The sequence below is a fragment of the Lycium ferocissimum genome, chromosome 5 (assembly GCF_029784015.1).
Source record: "Lycium ferocissimum isolate CSIRO_LF1 chromosome 5, AGI_CSIRO_Lferr_CH_V1, whole genome shotgun sequence".
NCBI classification, from domain to species: Eukaryota; Viridiplantae; Streptophyta; class Magnoliopsida; order Solanales; family Solanaceae; genus Lycium; species Lycium ferocissimum.
In genome coordinates, this window is record NC_081346.1 from 54,212,213 (window position 1) to 54,232,143 (window position 19,931).

General features: G+C 38.9%; 1 pseudogene; it reads left to right on the forward strand.

The window, feature by feature from the left end:
* The first annotated feature begins 1,765 nt into the window (after positions 1-1,765).
* Positions 1,766-15,116, forward strand: LOC132056901 (uncharacterized; annotated as a pseudogene).
* The last annotated feature ends 4,815 nt before the right edge of the window (positions 15,117-19,931 follow it).

Below are 19,931 nucleotides of genomic sequence, written 5' to 3' on the forward strand. Positions count from 1 at the left end.
GCAAAAATGCTTTTTTTTTTTTTTTTTTTTTAAACAAGAGGAACTTGAGGAAAAAGAAGCGGAGAAAGAGAAAGAGACAGGTTTGGGGAATGGTTTAACATTAATCTCACTGAGGTTTATGGATTTATACGCTGTTTGTATAAAAAATAGATGGAGACCAAATTTGATAAGTTTTTGAATAATTAAAGGACTAAAATCGGTAAATGTATATTTAAGGGATCATTTTAAACCTACTATCATAGATAAGAGACTGTTTATGGCCTTTTTATCTAACTATTTCACTCTATAACAAGTGGGCCCCTTGGACTTCTTCATCCCCATCCCTCCCACTATCTCCTGCTCCTCGTTCTATCACCATTCTTCAGCTATAGATTAGCTTCAAATTCTTTCATTTTATTTTTCTTTCTTTCTTTTTCTCAAACAAGTCGAGCCAGCTAGAAGAGAAAGGGGCAAAAATGAAAAATGGAGACTTTCTTCTGTTTTTTCTTGTCACTGTAAAATTTTCAGACCCTTCTTCATTTCCCACCTCCCTAGAAAATCAACGAATTACAAAATCAAGAAAAAACCCAAAATCGAAACTTCGGAAATCAAGCCAACAAAGTGGCCAAACGAGAAATTGAGTTCAAAAAATAGTGTGAAATTTCATATCTCTATCTATCGCCTGAAAAGGACAAATCAAAGCCCCAAATTTGAAAGAAATGAAAATTCAAGATTAAGCAAAATTGTGTGTGTATATGGAGAGAGAGAGAGAGAGATATCTAGCCAGAAAGAAAGCCTTACCCTTTTTTGTTTTGTTGTTGCTTCACCGGAAGTTCTGTTCCTAAGACAGGGAACATAAGGAAACTTAGGTTTTTTTTTTTTGTTTTTTTTATTTTTAAAATGGTGATTATTAGTTTGTCTAGCTAAAAAAAAAAATTAAAAAGAAGCATAAAACTGTGGTGGATATGGTGGTTTCGACGAAAAGGGGTGGTAGGATGGTTCAACGATGAAGAAGATATAATTATTGGAGGATTTTAATGATTAATTAGGGATTAATTAATGTAAATATAATTAATAAAAGAAAAATTAAAGGAATAAAGAAAAGGAAAAGAATATAATTTTTTTCTAGAAGATTTCCATGTGGCGCTGATATGACGTTGACGTGGCGGCAAGTGTAACACTTCTCCTGGTGTAATTGGTTATGGGCGCATCAGGATGGTATTAAATTTACTTTTTAGATGTTCAGGTGTGTAATAGGTAACCTGTATAGTTTGAATGTGAACTCGATACTTTAGGTATAGTTTAAGTGTGATTTGATGTATTTTGCCTAGATTATATCCCACAATTTACATCCTTGTCACATACACCAAACGGCCTTAACTTTTGACGAACTCAAAGATCAAAACTGTTGGATGATGATCACCAAAGGTTGTGGTGTAGTGAAGGGGCTGCTCCTCTTTTAACTACATGTCTCGCGTTTGAGTTTTGAGTATAAAAAACTCATTGATAGGGAGCGCGTCCCCCGAATAGAGTTCTATTAAGGATCGGAAGAAGATAGGAGAACTGGGCATTCATAAGACTGCTTTGATTCTCATCATGATACATTCATGTAGTAAGCGGGTGGTTGAGAAACACGTATTATTGGGAGGGAGCAGCAGGCAATGGATGCCGTTCGAGCTCTATGTGGTGCAAATTTGAATATCGTCGGTTTTCACGACGGAGCACGGACACGAGAAAACCCAACCCCCCCCCCCCCCCCCCCGCCTCCTCCCAAAAAAAAAAGAGGAACTCTTTGATACAAATTTGAGGAATTATTTTGAAACTACTGTCAAGCCTAAGGTAACATTTTTATCATTTTCTCCTACTTCTTCCAATCTTAAAAAATTCCAATAACCTCAAACCCCCTTTTTTCAGATTAAAGTTTCCTTCTTTTAACTTTGTGAAGTTCTAAAGTTGAGTTCAGTTTTATTGACCAATGGCTTCCAAGTCCACTCAACTTCAACAAGCTCAATTAGCTACAATTCGAAATTCTAATTACCTATTTAATGTTTCCGTCAACTTCATCAAGCAAAATGACCCCAAAAAACCGAATTTCTAGCTATGCCCATCATCTTACTGAGAAAATGCCTGACTCGTTTATTTGGCCTAAACTTGGCTCAGTCAAACATCAAGGGCGTGTTTGGTATGGCTGAAAATTTTTTCCACCTATTTTCTTGGAAAATAAGTAATTTTCCTACTCATTTATCTTGTGTTTGGTAAGCAAGTTGCCATGTATAAAAAACACTATAGGGGTAGGGGGTTGGTGGGGTGGGGCGGGGGAGGGGGTAAGAGGTACGGGGGTGGGTTGGGGATGCGCTGGTGCGTTTTTATTGATCCGAAAAATATTTTTGCTGAAATTTTTAAAATATTTTTCAAGATATTTAGTGCAACCAAACGAGGAAAAATAGAAAAATATTTTTTGTCTTACCAAACAACACCTCAAAACGATCATTCTCACATGTATCCAACGTGAAGAATCGAAATCCATTATCAAGAAGCTACGTACGTAAGCCTATCAGATGCAGCCTTATTCAAAAAATTGTTTCAGTTTTTGCTGAGGTTAGTTATTATTAGACCTTCTGGGTCTGGGTGAACATATTTTAGCAATAAACTTAGTTCTAGGTGTTGGGTCCAGTTGTTCATGAGATGCAAATACGTTGCTTGACCATATCTTCTTTTCGTGTTTTGTTTCATTTAGGGTGAGTTCGATATAAAGGAAAATGTTTTCCAGGAAAATAAGTCGGTTTCGTACTTATTTTTCTTGTTTTCATTAAGTAAGCAACAAATATTATCCTAGACATATATCATGAGAGATGGAGTGGTGGGGATGTGGACCACCATGGGAGTTGATGTGAAGATGAGGACACAATAACTCGCAAATGCCTGACTGGGGACGACTAGTTTATTTGTCCTAAACTCGCTCAGTCAAACATCAAAGTTATGCTCCTCGTATACAATGTGAAGAATCGAAATTCATTATCAACAAGCTATGTCATACTATTATTCTTTATAGTTTCCTAATAATATAATACTTTGACACCCACATAACAGCTAACTGTCTATTTTTTATTGCTGAATTGTTTGTCATAATCAGGACTTTACAAGTACATGCCTATATTTTTGTTCACATGCAACAAGTAGTTTTATTCTTGATTTTTCCAACCACTTACATTGTTGACTTGCCTCCCTAACCAAAAACCTTTTGTTTGTTATATAGAAGACATTTGAGGCTTGATATCATATTGATTTCACTGAGACTGAAAAAAAAAAAAAAAAAAAAAGTGAAAACATGGAGTTGCATTTGGAATTTTCATGACCAAACGCTAATTTCCGAAAAAAGTGAAAAGAATTTCAATAAGTGAAAAATTCTCACGGCCAAACTGGTCCTAATAGTAGAAGACATGAGAAAAAGTCGGCATGGCCTAAACTATTGTTTATTGCTAAAATTGTTTGTCATAGTCGAGACTTTAGTAGTACATAACTATATTTTAGTTCACATTCAACAACTAGGCTTATTTTTCTAACCATTTATATTGGCTGACCATGATAAAGTCATTTTCCTAATCAATTTATTAATTACACTTGCATTATGAAAAGAATTTGCTCTTTTTGATTTTCACCATTTAAACCAGAGAAGAGCTTCGCCAGTTTCATATTACTTGTACAATTAGTATTAAAAAGAAAAAGGAATTTCAAACCCTTTACATTGATTTCTTTCAATATTCAGTTAGCATAAGAGAAACCTTATTTTCATTAACTACATAGTCGTCTCTCGCAATACTACTATACTGCAATGGATAATGAGTTGAAGTTTTAGGCGATTCTAGGGCCTGACTTTGAAACCTTTCTCTCTGATATAATTGAGAAACTATCGGAGGCTAATTCCATGTTGGACATGATGAAGCACAAGGATCCTAACACCCTTGCTCTTAATATTGTTGACTTTCTCAGCTCTTCCCATGACGATGGCATTGATAACTACAAAGAGGCAGCTTTTGTAGTATTTGCTGAACTAGTTGGGAATATAAGTGAAACAACAGTAGTCCCTTCTGGAAAGGCTTTGCACTCACTATTCCGTAATACACTGAGTGATGATACCGTTGATCTAGATGTGAGGATCGCAGCCATGAGGGCTGTGATCAGATTTGTTCAGCGTATATCGAGTTCAAATGGAAAGGAGCGGTTTCAGGATTTGTTGACAGGGATGATGAAGACATTGACTGACGCATATTTGAGCAAACGTGAGGTTGCAGACAGCAAGCCCTGAATTTTTTTATAGAATTGGCCATGGATGAACCTCGGTTCTTGAGAAGGCAGCTAGTAGATGTGGTCGCCACCATGTTTGAGATAGCAGAGGCTGAGAGTTTGGAAGAGAACATGAGGCATTTGGCTGTTGAATTTTTGATAATATTGGTTGAGGCGAAGAAGAGGGCCCCAGGCATGATTAAGAGGGTGCCCTTGTTTATTAGCAAATGTTTCGCAATGTTATTGAAGTTATTATTATCAGATATTAAGGATGAACCTTCTTGGTATTGTGCCGAGACCCTGTCTGATGACACAGGAACAAGTAACTACCATGTTGGTAGGGAGTGTTTACACCGGTTTTCTCTTGCATTAGGAGGTAAGTCTGTTGCTCATGTCGCCCTAGAGCAACTGTTGGCTTACTCAGATGAGCCAGAATGGGAGAAGCGCCATGCAGCTCTCATTGCACTTGCTCAGATTGCTGAAGGATACTCAAAGGTACAATAATTATCTTACTTGTGGATTAGTTATGGCTATGGTTTGGTTATAACACATGTTATTTCCACTCGTAGCATGCATTTAAGAAGTGCTTTTTGCTGGCAAACTCCCTAATTTTATAAGATAGTTTGTCCATATGCCCCTATTATTCTTTAAAGTTCATCTCATTGATTTATTTATTTTTGGGTTTTAGTGATTGCCTTGAATTAACGGCTTCTTTCCTCTTATAGGTGATGATTAAGAATTTGGAGCAGGTGGTGTTATTGGTTCTGAATTGTATCCAAGATCCTCATCCTCGAGGTAGATGGGCAGCTTGCAATGCAATTAGCCAGTTGTTGGTTGACTTTTCTCCACATTTGCAAGAAAAATACCATAACCAAGTACTTCTTGCATTAGCTGAAGCTGTGGATGATTTTCATCCACGAGTGCAGGTTTGTCCTATGTGATATCTACCATCTATGGGTGCTGCAAGTTTCCCCAAAAAACAATTGCAAGCTAAAAGAAGAATAGATTATCATTGAAACATGAGACAACCATCAACGGTTTTTATTTTGACTGTGCCTTTACAAGGGGTTGGGGTTTGATATACCACACAATTGAATTTCTTTAACTTTGTCTGGGTGTAATACCAGTTTAATTTTTAAAAAAATTTGTTCTTTTATCCACGAAGAGAATATAATCATTTTTTTTGTTGTATATTCTAGTATATCTGATTCCTAACACTTAACAAACAACCACATTAAACCAAATATTGGTACGTGTGGCAGTTGGCTCTCTATCAGGTCACTCACCTTATTGCATTATGCTTCATATCTTGATGTAGTCTTTGAGATACTCTGAGAAGTCTTATGGCTTCATTTGCTTAGTTATAACGCTTATTCCCGATTGGTTCTCAGCACTCACTTGTGCTTTTCTGCAACATGAGGTCATTAAGGATGTGTTCTGTACCTGCAAGGGTGGCTCAGTTGGTTGAGCATGGGGCTTTCATAATGGAGGTCTCAGGTTCGAAACCCTCTGCTTACGATAGCAGGGAATTTGCCTTCTGGGTTGAGCTCGTCGCACGGGGCTTGCCTAGTGCGGGTTACCTCTCCCCGTGTGGTTTGCGAGCTATTGCACGGAGAGCACGGGGTTTACCCCGTGCGCACCCGAAGGGTAGCGGCTGCGGGTTTCCATGTCATCAAAAAAAAAAAAAAAAAGATGTCTTCTGTAACATCCCTTCTAGAATTTTGTGCAATTATATTTTAATTTTATCTAACTTATTGCTTCCACTAGTGTGCTTTTGGAAGAATTTATTTTATGACTTTGTTTTGGTTGCAATAAGAGTTCTCTTACTGACCTACAAGAACATTGAAAGATTGTAACACATGAGATTATAGAGGTGCTACTTAATACTAAACATTAGGGGAGTTATCTAAAGTGTACCCTTAAATAAAGTTCGGAAAAAATTCATAAGCCTAAGGATTTGGTAGATGGGACATTACTTCTCCATTTTGGGAGATGGGACATTACTTCATTCAGTTGCTGACGCCAACTAATTTTATCCTCTTACCATTTGGCATTTTCATAGGCATATGCTGCAGCAGCTATCTCCAGCTTCGTTGTGCCCGACCAAACAGAAACTTTGATACATCATCTAGATGTATTTGTTAACAAACTGCTTGTACTTCTAAAGGTGTGTAAATAATATAGAGGCCACCAAATTATAGAGGTATTTCACTACTGACAAGTGTGCAAGAGACTAATTTTTTTCTTTTTTTCTTTTTTGTTCATTGAAATGCAGAATGACAAACAAATTTTCCAACAATTAGCATTAAAAGCATTGACTTTTATAGCTGGATGTGTTGAGGTATTAAGTGGTATATTTATTCTTGACTCATTTCTGTTTCTACTTATATTATGAATCATGAAGGTTTAATATACTGTGTGTCAACAGGAGCACTTCAGAACATACTATGACACTGTTATGCCACACTTGAAAACTGTCCTGAGAAACGCCGATCTTAAATCTAATCTCCTTCTTCTTTCCTCTGCAATTGAGTGCATCGGCTGTGTTATGATGGCTGTTGGCAAAGAGAAATTTAGAGATGACGAAAAGCAGGTCTTTTACTAATAATTATTCCCGGTGGATACAGTACATCTTCTTTGGTTCCGTAATCATGGCTTGGTTATGTTTTATTACAAAATATGGTCAGACCATATTTTGGTTTCCCTCCTTTTTGGCGCTCTTGCCATTTTCTTTCAGCCTAGAGCTTACTTTTCATTTGTATCCTTTTTTATTGTTGTCATTAAAGGTTATAGAAATGCTTATGTCATTACATGTGAAGGTGGATGATCCTATTACTACTATATACATGCTACTGGTATGTGTTAATCACTTGATTTTAAGATCATAATCGCTTTCTATATGGGCCTTTCTTTATTTTCTTTATTTCATCACAGGCATGTGCTAGAATTTGCAAGTGCATGGGACAGGATTTTCTTCCTTATATGAATGCAGTCATGCCCATCTTAATTCAATGTGCTCAACTTAAGACCATCTCTATGGAGCAGTACAATGAAAATTATGAAGTAGATGCTGATAGGTAAGCTTTTGTCATTGAGGTTTGACTTTTTTCCATAATTTGTGAAGTTCATTTAGATTTCTTCTGTTCTTTTTATTGAGTTATGTGTCTGTAATTTGTCATTAGTATGCTATACTATTTCTTTTAAAGCCACGGAGATGTTTTTTTAAATGAACCAGGCCCGACCCATGAGAAAAAAATACAACGTGGCATTAAAAAATAAGTCTACTAAAAAAAATGGGTAGACTTTTTTTAATTAAAAAACAACCCAAAAGATTTTTTAAAAAGATTTCCATCAGCGAAAAGGGTATATTTGCGTCATTTGTGTAACGGCAGGGGTATATATGCACCATTATTTTAACGAGGGTAGATCTGCTCTAATCAGAAAGTTGAGGGGTATATTGCACCTTTTCCATTAAATAATTACTTCTTTTGGATATGATTGATCTCTAGTACAACAGATCTTACTTGAGCTTCAAATCTTGCAGTATAGAGACACTAGATACGAAAGCTAAAGCCTGTGCTGTTATATGCTGGTATGCTGATCTATGGAAGGAAGACTTTTATCCATGGATTTCCCAGGTTGGCGTGAATGATCACCTGCGTGTTTATTTTTCTCATGTGTTTTCGAGAGATGTCAAATTAAACAAGTGATATTAATGGCTTAATGTATGAAACAGGCCGTTTCAATCATTGTTCCGCTTCTAAAATTCTATACCTACTATGATGTCCGGAAATCTGTTGTTGAAGGTGAGATTTCTCATGATTTCATGTATTCTTTTTCTGTTGTTGATGCAATTTAATATTTTTGCTGTTTAAGGCCTACAGTTCCTGTTGCGTTCTGCTAAACTGGCTGTTGATAAAGGGGTTGCTCAAGCCGAAAGTGAGTCATATTTCACAAAGTTGTCAGACCATATAATACTGGCTATTGTAGAAGCTTTGCATGAGGTTGTTCTTATCATCAGTACTTATGTTGTTTTTTGTTTCTGCCTTTATTTGGCTGTTGAGTATGCTTGAGTTCGGTGTATTTGGATAATAAGAAAGTGATACTTGATATTGTAGGAAATCAATCCGTAATCTGTATTGATGTATGAAAGTCCTTATATACAAAGTAGGTATAATGATACTAGGCTAAATTATAGGACCTAATTACAATACATAAGGAAGGAATATTTACATAAGGAAGGAATATAGGAATATTTACATAGTCTATCACACCCCGCCGCGAAAGCGGAGGTTGTCGTACGCTTGATCGTCCCCCGAAATCATCAAAGAGCACGCGCGGAAGACCTTTTGAGCGAAGATATCCGCGATCCGGGTAACGGGACGGACGTGAAGAACACGAACCGCCGCGGCAACTTTCTCGCGTACGAAATGTGTATGTCCATCTCAATATGTTTAGTGCGTTGGTGTCAACCGGATTACTGACAGGTATGTGGCACTAACGTTATCACAATTAAACAACGTGAGCCGTCCTGATGGGACGGCGGAGCTCCAAGAGAAGGTTGCGAAGCCAACAGACTCGAGAGACGACATTAGCGACGCCACGATATTCGGCCTCGACTCGACTGGACAAGGTAGGTTGTCGTCTTGATGACCCGTGAGAGGAGGTTATCTCCACGAAGACACACAACCGGCCGATCGGCGAGTGTACGGACAACCACCCCAATCGCATCCGTATAAGAGACAAGAGAGGCAACGGAGGATTTGTGCGTACGGAGACCAAACTCAATAGTACCTTGAATGTATCGGATTACGCGCTTTAAGAAAGCATGCATACGGGCAACCTTAGGATCACTTACGTGAAGGCATACTTGTCGAACCGCATGTGAGATGTCTGTCTCGCGTAACGAAGGCATCAGAAACACGGCCAACTTACGATATCAAAGGATCATCGGCAGCGGAGGTCCGGGCCGCGGCACCAAGTTTGGAGTTGGTGTCGACCGCGTCCGATCGGGCTTGCTGTGCAAATGCCCGCACGCTCTATAATATCCGCGCATAATTTTCCGAGAAACATGCCACGTGAAGTCCGGGTAATGCCGATACCCGTAAAATACCGAGGGCCCAAATCCTTCATAGCAAATTCGGCTAAGACTAAGAGAGATACGATGGATTTCCGAGAGCATCCGAGGAAGTCGGTGGAAATACCGAGAGGCAAATGGGTTTGTGGATCGCATTGTAGCCACGGCAAGTGGGCAACAAGGAGTGGGTCGGCTGGGCCGTGTCCACTCCGGCGGTGAGGGGGGCGGGGACCGAGGGAACGACGATGAGAGGTGGAGACGAGAAAATGCAAGGTATACGGGGAAATTCCATGGTCCAAAAATTCATAGGAAGATGGGGTGGGGAGTGCAATTTTGGAGAAGGAAATTGAGTTTCGTCACAAACATGACATGCCGTGAGATGATGATTTTGTTGGTGGACAAATCATAACACTTATATCCTCTATGATTCAACGGATAAATTAAAAAAGACACACGGGGGATCTCGCTTGTAACTTATGAATAGTCGTAGACGGGAAAAGAGGATAACATAGACAATTAAAAACCCCGAGATGAGAATAGGAGGGGTTCGTTGATAAAGAACTTGCGCTGATTGTGTGCCTAAGGACTTTGGTAGGAAGTATATCGAGGAGTAACGTGGCCATTCGGAGAGCATGATGCCAAAAAGAGGGGGACGGAGGAGTGGACAAGAAGAAAGTGCGCACTATGTTGTTAATGGATTTAATTTTTTCGTTCCGCTTTGCCATTTTGAGGAGATGTATGGGGCAAGAAACCGAAAATTTATACCATTTGGAGGCGCAAAAGATTGAAAATGCCCATTTGCGAATTCCCGCCCATTGTCACATTGAATGTTTTTAATGTCTCTTTCGAATCGAGTTCGTATTAACGCCTTAAAAGATAGAAAGTGGAATACACTTCAGACTTGTTAGAGATAGGAAAAGTCCAAAGAAAATTACTATAATCATCAAGAAAGAAAACGTAATAATGTGCCCATTAGAACTTAAAATAGAGATGTCCATAAATCACTATGAATGATGTCAAACGGCATAGTAGTAAACGACAACGAATCATAAAATGGCAATTTAACATGTTTCCCAAAGGACAAGAGGTGCAAAAGAAGTACGGGCCCTATTACATTCAATTAAGGCATTACTACGAAGAGAACTAAGGATAGCTTTTCCGGACGGTTGAATGAATGCCACAAGCTAGGCGACGCGGAAGGTGGATGGTGGAGTGGACCATTCTCGGGCATTGAGAGGATACAATTCCCCTTGCTCTCACATCTCATTAGCGGCTCCCGTCGGTAAATCCTTCACGTAAAACCCAAGAGATCAAACTCACCGTAAACATTATTATCCTTAGTGAATTTACGTACGGAAACAAGGTTTTTGATGAGTTTTGGAGCATACGCAAGACATTTCGGAGACGTAATTGAGCATTAGGGGAAGGGATGTGTGACCATAACCTCGAATTGAATAGGTTACCATTACCAACAATAATGCCGAATTATTGCTCAAATTAAAATAAGACGTGAGAGCCCGAGTTGACGTTAATGGGTCGCCTTTGTCCACGTACTCAATTGTCATCCCAAGCCGATGCATGGATCGTGAGTGTGCACGGCCGCCCACGCGTCTTGTTGAGTGTCCCGAGTTGGGAGGAACGTGCATGGCATAGCCTCACACGAGGACCCGCGCCAAGAATGCCCCGCCGCGACGCGGCGGTCGGGGCCGCCGACCGTCTCGCGTCGGATACGGGCGGGGGGGCAAAGGGTATGCCACGGGCGACCAGGCAGCGCAGGTAGCCCATTGCAGCGGTCGTCCCGTCGGCCACCGGCCGACATCGGGTAAACGATCCTTGCCGCGGCCTTGCCTCCCGCGGTTGGCGTTGTTGTTATTTTTGCCCTTGTTCCTAGGTAGAATTCACCGCCACGATTATTATCACGACGGTTAGCGGAATTATTGTTACCGCAAAAGTGCGGAGAGGAGCATCATTATCAACAAGTAGCCGTCTGGGTTGGAATCACGGCACGTTCCTTGTCCGCCGCATCTTCGAGCTTCGAGTCCGGGAGCACACTTCCGAGAAAGAAGGCAAAACATCTTTCTCGTTGAATGGTGGTGACAAAGTGTGCATATCGCCTCCGTGTTCGGCGAGAAGTCCGCGAGACCGTACGTCGATCGGACACAGCGACCCGACATTGGCAAGCGATCCGCGAGAGACTTGAGCCTATTGTAATAGTTATAACCGAGCCCGAAGTCGGCCATTTTTGCGGTGGTGAATTCGGGCCAAGGTACGCCGCCCGCGAGTGTTTATTATCTTGGAAAAGTTGAGCAACGCGATTCCAAGCCTTCGCAACATCATCCGCCACGAGAACAGAGGTAAGAATGTCATGGGAGACGGGGCGTATATCCATTGAAGGACCACCGCATCTAGGCGTTTCCAGAGGAAGGTTAGCCGTCTGTTGCGTCACACGCGGTGAGTTCGGCCGTCGGGTGGCGATGTGTTCGAGACGGTGAACGCGGCCAGACTTGAAAAAGGTCGCCCATTCGTGATAATGGCCGGTTTCCATGTTCTAGAGTGATTGGGATTAAGGATTTCACATTCGTGACGGTTAAAGTGCTGCAATGGAAATTTTTGTTGTCGCCAATGGAAGGAGAAGAGAAGGAGGAAAGGGGGACGGCTAGGGTTAGGGTTAAGAGAGAGAGAGAGGTGGACGGCTAGGGTTTTGGAAGGAAACCTAGTCGATACCATGTAGGAAATCAATCCGTAATCCGTATTGATGTATGAAAGTCCTTATATACAAAGTAGGTATAATGATACTAGGCTAAATTATAGAACCTAATTACAATACATAAGGAAGGGAATATTTACATAAGGAAGGGAATATAGGGAATATTTACATAGTCTATCAGATATGTTATCTCACGCAAGAGTATGAGACAAATGTGTGCAATCATGGTGGATAAATTGGATTACTGCCTGCAGTTTGGTTATGTCCTATATGAGTCAATTCCTTAAATGGTCATCCAAGTTGAAGAAATATCCCACTAAAGTAACTTTTGAATTTTTTTTTTTTTAGACAAAAAGGTCATCAAACTATGTCCATGTTTCCAACTAGGTAAAACTAACGGAAAGTGTAACATTTTAACAGATGTTTACATTCCATATTTTTAAAACTTGTTTTTAGACATAAAACGTCTTAACCCGTTTTTAAATTATAAAGATTAATACCATCTTCTTTTATTTTATCTATTACTACACTATTAATCTCAAGTTTGCAAGTAAGAAGGTTTGGTATTTAATTAAGTAGTTCCTCTTAACTCAACATAAGGAATAGCTAAAAAAAATAAATAAATTGAAATGCATAATTATTATGCATCTCTAGGAGATATTTGAGTTTTCGATACGTTTAATGAGTTGGAGACACACTCGACACAGTAGTCTCACTATTTGTTGATTTTCCGTTTGAATTTTTGAGTGGTGCAACTTGCAAATGGACAAAAGATTCTAAAAGAAAAAGCAAAAGCAAAAGAAGGAGAAAAAGAAAAATAAATATGGACAGAAGGAGAAAAAGAAAATAAATATGGACAAAAGAAAAAAAGATGGATTTTGATGAGAAGTCTTGCATATATATAATATAATGTTGGAATCGGACGATCTTTGCACATACTATTGAGAAAAATATGTGAATGACATGAAAAGAATTCTATTGCATGCTCTCACAATTATAAATAACTCTAAAACATAATTATTTTCTCTGATTATTATTTCAAATCTTCAACTACTCATATTATAGTTTTTCTCATTATCTCATAATATTACTTTTCAACAACTCGTTTCCTTCATCTGAATTGTTTGTAAAGGCTAGACTAATCAGAATTAAATTATATCGAAAATTAAATATTCGGGTTTATTCATGTTCTGCATAATGATGCTCAAAATATAAGTGGAGCTATTATTTTGATTATATGAGTTTTGAATTATAGAAAATACACATTATTCAATAAAATATTTATACATATTAAGTAATTATTTTATACCATTATATATAGTCTAGGCCAAAAAGTATGAATTCTATTTAACCCGTAGTCATGCTCTGCCTCTGACTAAAAGAGAGATAAATGTAACGTATAACTCGCCAACTTTTTTCCATTTTCTAGTTTTGACTTCTTCTTTTTTTCCGAATAGTAAACCAAGAGATGAACTATTTTCTCATTGGTTCTATTTACACAGATAGTTTATTTTATGAAAGCCCCATTTGAAATGGGTCAAATAGATTTTATAATTTTAAATGAATTAAAAGGTCTTATTTCTAAAACTAAATTTTAAAAATATGGGATGTAAACCCCATTAAAAAGTTACACTTTCCATTAGTTTTATCTTGTTGGAAACATAGACATAGTTTGATGACCTTTTTGTTTTAAAAAATCAAAAGTTACTTTAGTGGGATATTCCTTTAACTTGGATGACCATTTGAGGGATTGACACTGTCCTAGACAGTTTCTTTATATTGTTGATCCGAGTTTGCAGGTTGAACTTTTTAAATATAATCCAAATATTGTCCTTTACATTCCCACTGGTAAATAATTCCAACTTTTAAGGTCACTCTAAATCTATGGTCCTATTTCTTTTCCTTCATTAGAGATCTAAACAAGACATTCATCCAAACTCATATCAGAATAAAGCTTAGTACAGCTCTAGTATAGAGGAGAATGGTACAAAGAGCAAGCACTTACATGCTAATATATATGCAGGAGATCAAGTAAAGTAGGAGCTCCGTAATTAATTTATAGCTACAAATTAAAACATGGTTAAACCCTAATAAAATGCTTAAAATTTGGTGTGTGGAATTAAATTTACTATAGATAGTACAATAACAGAAGTTCTCTTGACATGACCAGGTAAGACTGGCCAAACAGCTTATTAACTTTGTGTTAGCTTGGGTCCATAGAGAAACTTCCTTTCAGTGAATCCCTGTTAAGCCAAGTTACGTTTTCTTTTTAATAATGTTTCATTAGTAGTGTCAAAACAAGGAACAGAAAAAGTGGCAGCTAGCAAGTTAGATGGCAAAGAAATATTTCTGTTATTATGATCCTTTTGTTTTGTGTCTTCTTTCAGATTTGCGGACCACTTCCCAATGAAGGTCCGGTTCGTAGCATCGTGGATGAGATAAAGTATGTCATTATAGACACTTCACATAGAAAACAAGAACTCAAAGGGAGAGCGAAAATGGAAGATTTCGATGCTGAGGAAGCTGAATTGTTGAGGGAGGAAAGCGAGCAAGAAGAAAAAGTTTTCGAGAGGGTATGTTCTATATAAGAATGCAGAAGCACACCATGTTTTTTTTCTAACTAGCATTTCACTTTGAATCTACTATTATTATCTAATAATTCTTAACTTTTTTATTAGGTTGGTGATATATTGTACACATTGATCAATGCTTTCAAGGCTGCTTTCTTGCCTTAACTTGATGAGTTGTCATCATATTTATTACCTATGTGGGTAAGTTATAACCAATGTCATCTTAACCTTCTAATTTGTTTTTCATTATATTCATTTTTTCTTGCTTTTATGAAGGCCAAGGAGAAAACAACTACTGAGAGATGTACGTCTATTGCTACCTTTGATAATCTTGTGGAGAGTGCCCTGAAGCAGCTCTAAAGTAGGTCTATATAGTTGTATGGAATTTCTTAATTGGATTCCAGATTTGATAGTTACTTCCTGTAAAACTCGGTACTTTGATTCATGTCTTTCTTTAATTTTGGACACAAGCAATGATGAAGACCTGGATGTTAGACAGGTTTTTGTTGAGATAATGCAAGCTGTCATGATAGGTAGTTATAACTAACTCCTCTAGTCGGTTAGTTAGTTAGAGTTAGTTTAGGTAGTTAGAGTCAACTAACTCAAAGAAATCCAACAAAAAATGTATATATACACAAGCAAGTAGAGGGTACTAACTTGAATGAAATGAAATGATTTACATGTGATTGAAGGTTCAGAAATCTTCTCTCTATAACTGAATTCTTTCATCTCTTCTCCTCATTTCTGTACATAGATTAGCTTCTTACTCAAGTCTCTTCATTCCTTGAGTTCTTCCTTCATTTAGCTTAGCAATTTAAGCTCCAATTCATGGAGTCATCATGGTATCAGAGCGAGGTTAGGATCATAGATTAGATCGAGGTAAAATTCAGTGTTCATAGTTTCCAAAAGTGCTTAGATTCGAAGCAAATCAAGTCGAGTCAAAAATAAGCATAAAACAGTTAGATTTAGTGATTTCAAGTTCCATTCGAAGGAGAAGATCATGACGAATGTGACAGTTGAAGGATCACGAACTCTAGGAACTGGAAACAACAATATGAACAACAATGAAAATGAATCAAATAGAAACACATGCACTGGAGCAACAGCTGCAGCAGGATCAGTGATAGATCACACACATCCCTTGTACTTGCAGTCAACAGATACACCAGGTAGTTCTCTCGTTAATATGCAGTTAATTGGTTCAGAAAACTATGCATTATGGAGTAGGTATATGAGAATTGGATTGGTAGGAAAAGGAAAACTAGGATTTGTTGATGGTAGATATCCAAAGAGTAGTTTTCCTGAAGAACTGCATGATCTGTGGGAAAAATGCAATGCTGTAGTACTCTCATGGATCATGAGTGCAGTCAGACCTGGTTTACTTGGTAGTGTTGTATATGCTTTTGATGCTCACAAGGTCTGGTATGAATTAAAAGAAAGGTTTGATAAGGTCAATGGTTCTCAAGTATTTCACCTGCATAAGGAAATTCATACCTGCACACAAGGAACTATGTCAGTCTCAGATTATTTTTCAAAACTTAGTGATTTTTGGAATGAATTTGATGCAATAATGCCTTGTCCTGGATGTCCTTGTCCAGAATCAAAAAAATTCTTGGAACATTTTGAGTACCAGAGACTCCTACAGTTTCTTATGGGACTTAATGAGTCTTATACTCAGGCTAGAGGTCAGATCCTCATGATGTCCCCTACTCCCAGCTTAAACAAAGCTTATTCAATGATAGTTGATCAGGAAAGCCAAAGAAACTTAGCTGCTCATGTAAGTTTTGGGTCTGGTAGTGTTGAAGGAACAGCTCTCTTCAGTCACAAAGGGAGTGGAATTGGAGGTGGTCATGTAGGAGGTACTGGTCCAGGAGGGGGTGGTGGTGCACCAGGTAGTGGTCACTATGGAAACCAATTGAATAAGTCACAGAAACAATTCATAATATGTGAAGTGTGTGGTTATAAGGGACATACTAGGGAACAGTGTTTCAAAATAGTGGGCTATCCACCAGGTTGGAAAACAAAGAGAAAAAATGGACCACATGCAAATCAAGCTGCATCTAGTCCACCTGTAGCACACATGGCTGCAAATTCAGCACAAGCTCCAACTGCAAACTTCTTCACTGAAGATCAATACAGGCAGATTCTGCAGTTGCTGTCAAAGGGAAGTGACACTGCATCACCACAATCATCTGCTAAAGCAGCAGCAGCAGGTAGTATTTTAACTTCTTTGGTGTCCAAATATGTGAAAAAGGAGTGGATCATTGATACTGGAGCATCTAATCACATGACATCAAAAGTTGAAATGCTAGATAGTTATAAATCTGTTCCTGAGACTAATAGGAATAAAGTGCACCTACCTAATGATAGTGTAGTGCCAGTATCTCATATTGGAGAGTCAAAGATATTTGAAGATCATCTCCTCACCAATGTCCTATTTGTACCAGAGTTCAAATATAACCTCCTATCTGTGTCTAAGCTCACAAAAGAACTAAAGTGCTCAGTGTCCTTTTTTCCTGGTTTCTGCATTTTTCAGGATCTCTACACTGGACAGGTCAAGGGGATTGGTAAAGAAGAATGTGGTCTCTACATACTAAGGGAAGGAGGATATCATCAGTCTTCAGTTCAATCTCTAAGGGAAGTTGCTAATACTGCTGACCTATCTGAGTCTAGTGCTTTGTGGCATAGGAGATTAGGCCATGCTCCTGTTGATATAATAAAGAAGCATGAGTTCTTTAGACACTCACTATCTGCAGATCTTTCTCATTGTTCTATTTGTCCTTTAGCTAAACAACCAAAGTTGTCTTTTCCTATCAGTAATCATGTCTCACAGTCTGTGTTTGAACTGGTGCATTGTGACATTTGGGGACCTTATAGAGTTCCTACTCATGATAATAAAAGGTACTTTGTAACCATTGTGGATGATTTCTCTAGATATACTTGGATCTTTCTGATAACCTCTAAAGCTGACACCATTGTGGTTCTCAGACAGTTCTTAACTCAAGTTAAAAATGTTTTTTCCACTTCTGTGAAAACACTCAGAACTGATAATGGGGGAGAATTCTTCAGTTCTGAGTGTCAAACTATGTTTAATGACTGTGGGATTATTCATCAGTCCTCATGTGTGTATACACCTCAGCAAAATGGTATTGCTGAGAGGAAACACAGAACCATTCTTGACATGGCTAGAGCTCTCAGATTTCAGGCTTCTATTCCCTTGAAGTTTTGGGGAGAGTGTGTATCAACTGCTGTCTATATTATTAATAGACTTCCCTCTAAGTTACTGCAGTTCAAGTCACCTTTTGAACTGTTGTACTCACACTCTCCATCACTAAGTCACCTCAGAGTGTTTGGTTGTTTATGTTATGCCTCCTGTCCCAAAATTCCTGACAAGTTCTCTCCAAGAGCCATACCAGCAGTTCTCCTTGGCTACTCATCCACACAGAAGGGGTACATCCTATATGATCTGCATAATAAATCCCTGTTTGTTAATAGGCATGTCATTTTCCATGAAGAACTATTTCCCTTTAAACACATGCAATCATCATCTAACTCAATTTTTCCTGTGCTAGACCTACTATCTCCCACTTTGTCTGAGTCTGGTCAATCTTCCCCTACTGTTGATCAAAGTGAGTCTCCTGAACATACTTCAACTTCTACACCTCTGCCTCTTTGTTCATCTCCACAAGTTGACCAAACTCCTGCCTCTCCTTCTGTACCTATAGCCACCAGGAAACCATCTAGATCAGTCAAACCACCTCTGTGGATGCAAGACTATATCACCACATCCACAAGTAATTCCTGTCTATATCCCTTATCCAATCAGGTGTCCTATACTCATCTCTCCCCCTCCTATAAACATACTTTGACTGCCTATTCAGCTCATGTTGAACCCTCTTCCTTTAAGGAAGCCTCAGCTGATCCTCACTGGGTGCAAGCAATGCAGTTAGAGATTGATGCCTTAGAAGCCAACCACACCTGGAGCTTAGTTGACTTACCTCCGGGCAAAAAGCCTATTGGCTGCAGATGGATTTATAAAATCAAATACAAATCCAATGGGGAAGTGGAGAGATTCAAAGCTAGACTTGTTGCCAAAGGATATAGCCAACAAGAGGGTCTGGATTATGGAGAGACATTTAGTCCTGTTGCCAAAATGGTGACAGTCAGGTCAGTTGTTGCTTTAGCTGCTGCCAAGCACTGGTTCATTTACCAGATGGATGTTCATAATGCTTTCTTGAATGGGGATCTTCCAGAGGAGGTGTACATGCAGATACCTGAAGGGTTTGCCAGACAGGGGGAGTCTTCTAAGGTCTGCAAACTACATAAGTCACTGTATGGGCTTAAGCAGGCCCCTAGACAATGGAACTTGAAACTAACTGAGTCTTTGCTGCATATGGGGTTTCACCAAAGTCACTATGACTACTCCTTGTTTACAAGGAAGACTGGTAATGATACTGTGATCATTCTAGTCTATGTAGATGATCTCTTAATTACTGGCAACAGTCAACAACTTTTATGTGAGACTAGAAGAGAGTTGCAGAAGAGATTTAAGATGAAAGACTTGGGTGAGCTTAAGTTCTTTCTGGGCATTGAGTGTGCAAGATCAAATAAAGGGATCATTCTTTCACAAAGAAAGTATGCTCTAGAACTAATAGCAGAATCTGGTTTAGGAGGAGCCAAAACAGCTGGTACTCCTCTTGAACTTAATCAGAAGTTGACCTCATTCAAGTATGATCAGTGCATCTCAGGCATCAACACTGAGAGTGATCAAACAACAGGTAAACAAGAGCTTGAGGATAGTAAACAGGCCTCTTCAAGTGAAACCAATAGGAAGAGTCAGCCTGTAAGTGATGAGTTGCTGCAGGATCCTAGCAAGTACCAAAGACTGGTAGGAAGATTACTATATCTTACCATGACCAGGCCAGACTTGGCTTTCTCAGTTCAGGTACTAAGTCAATATATGCATTGTCCAAAAACCTCACATATGGAAGCAGCACTCAGAGTCATCAGATATGTAAAAGAGGAACCTGGATTAGGCTTGTTCATGCCCTCTGAAGGTGTTGATCAGTTGACAGCCTATTGTGACTCAGACTGGGGTGCATGTTTGGAGACTAGGAGGTCAGTTACAGGCTATGTAGTCAAGTTCGGAGGAGCTTTAGTGTCATGGAAGTCAAAGAAACAAGAGACTGTGTCTAGAAGCTCAGCTGAAGCTGAGTTCAGAAGCATGGCTACATGTGCAGCTGAGGTAACCTGGTTGATTGGAGTATTCAGAGAGCTTGGAGTAGAGGTTGAAGTACCAGTGAAGATGATATGT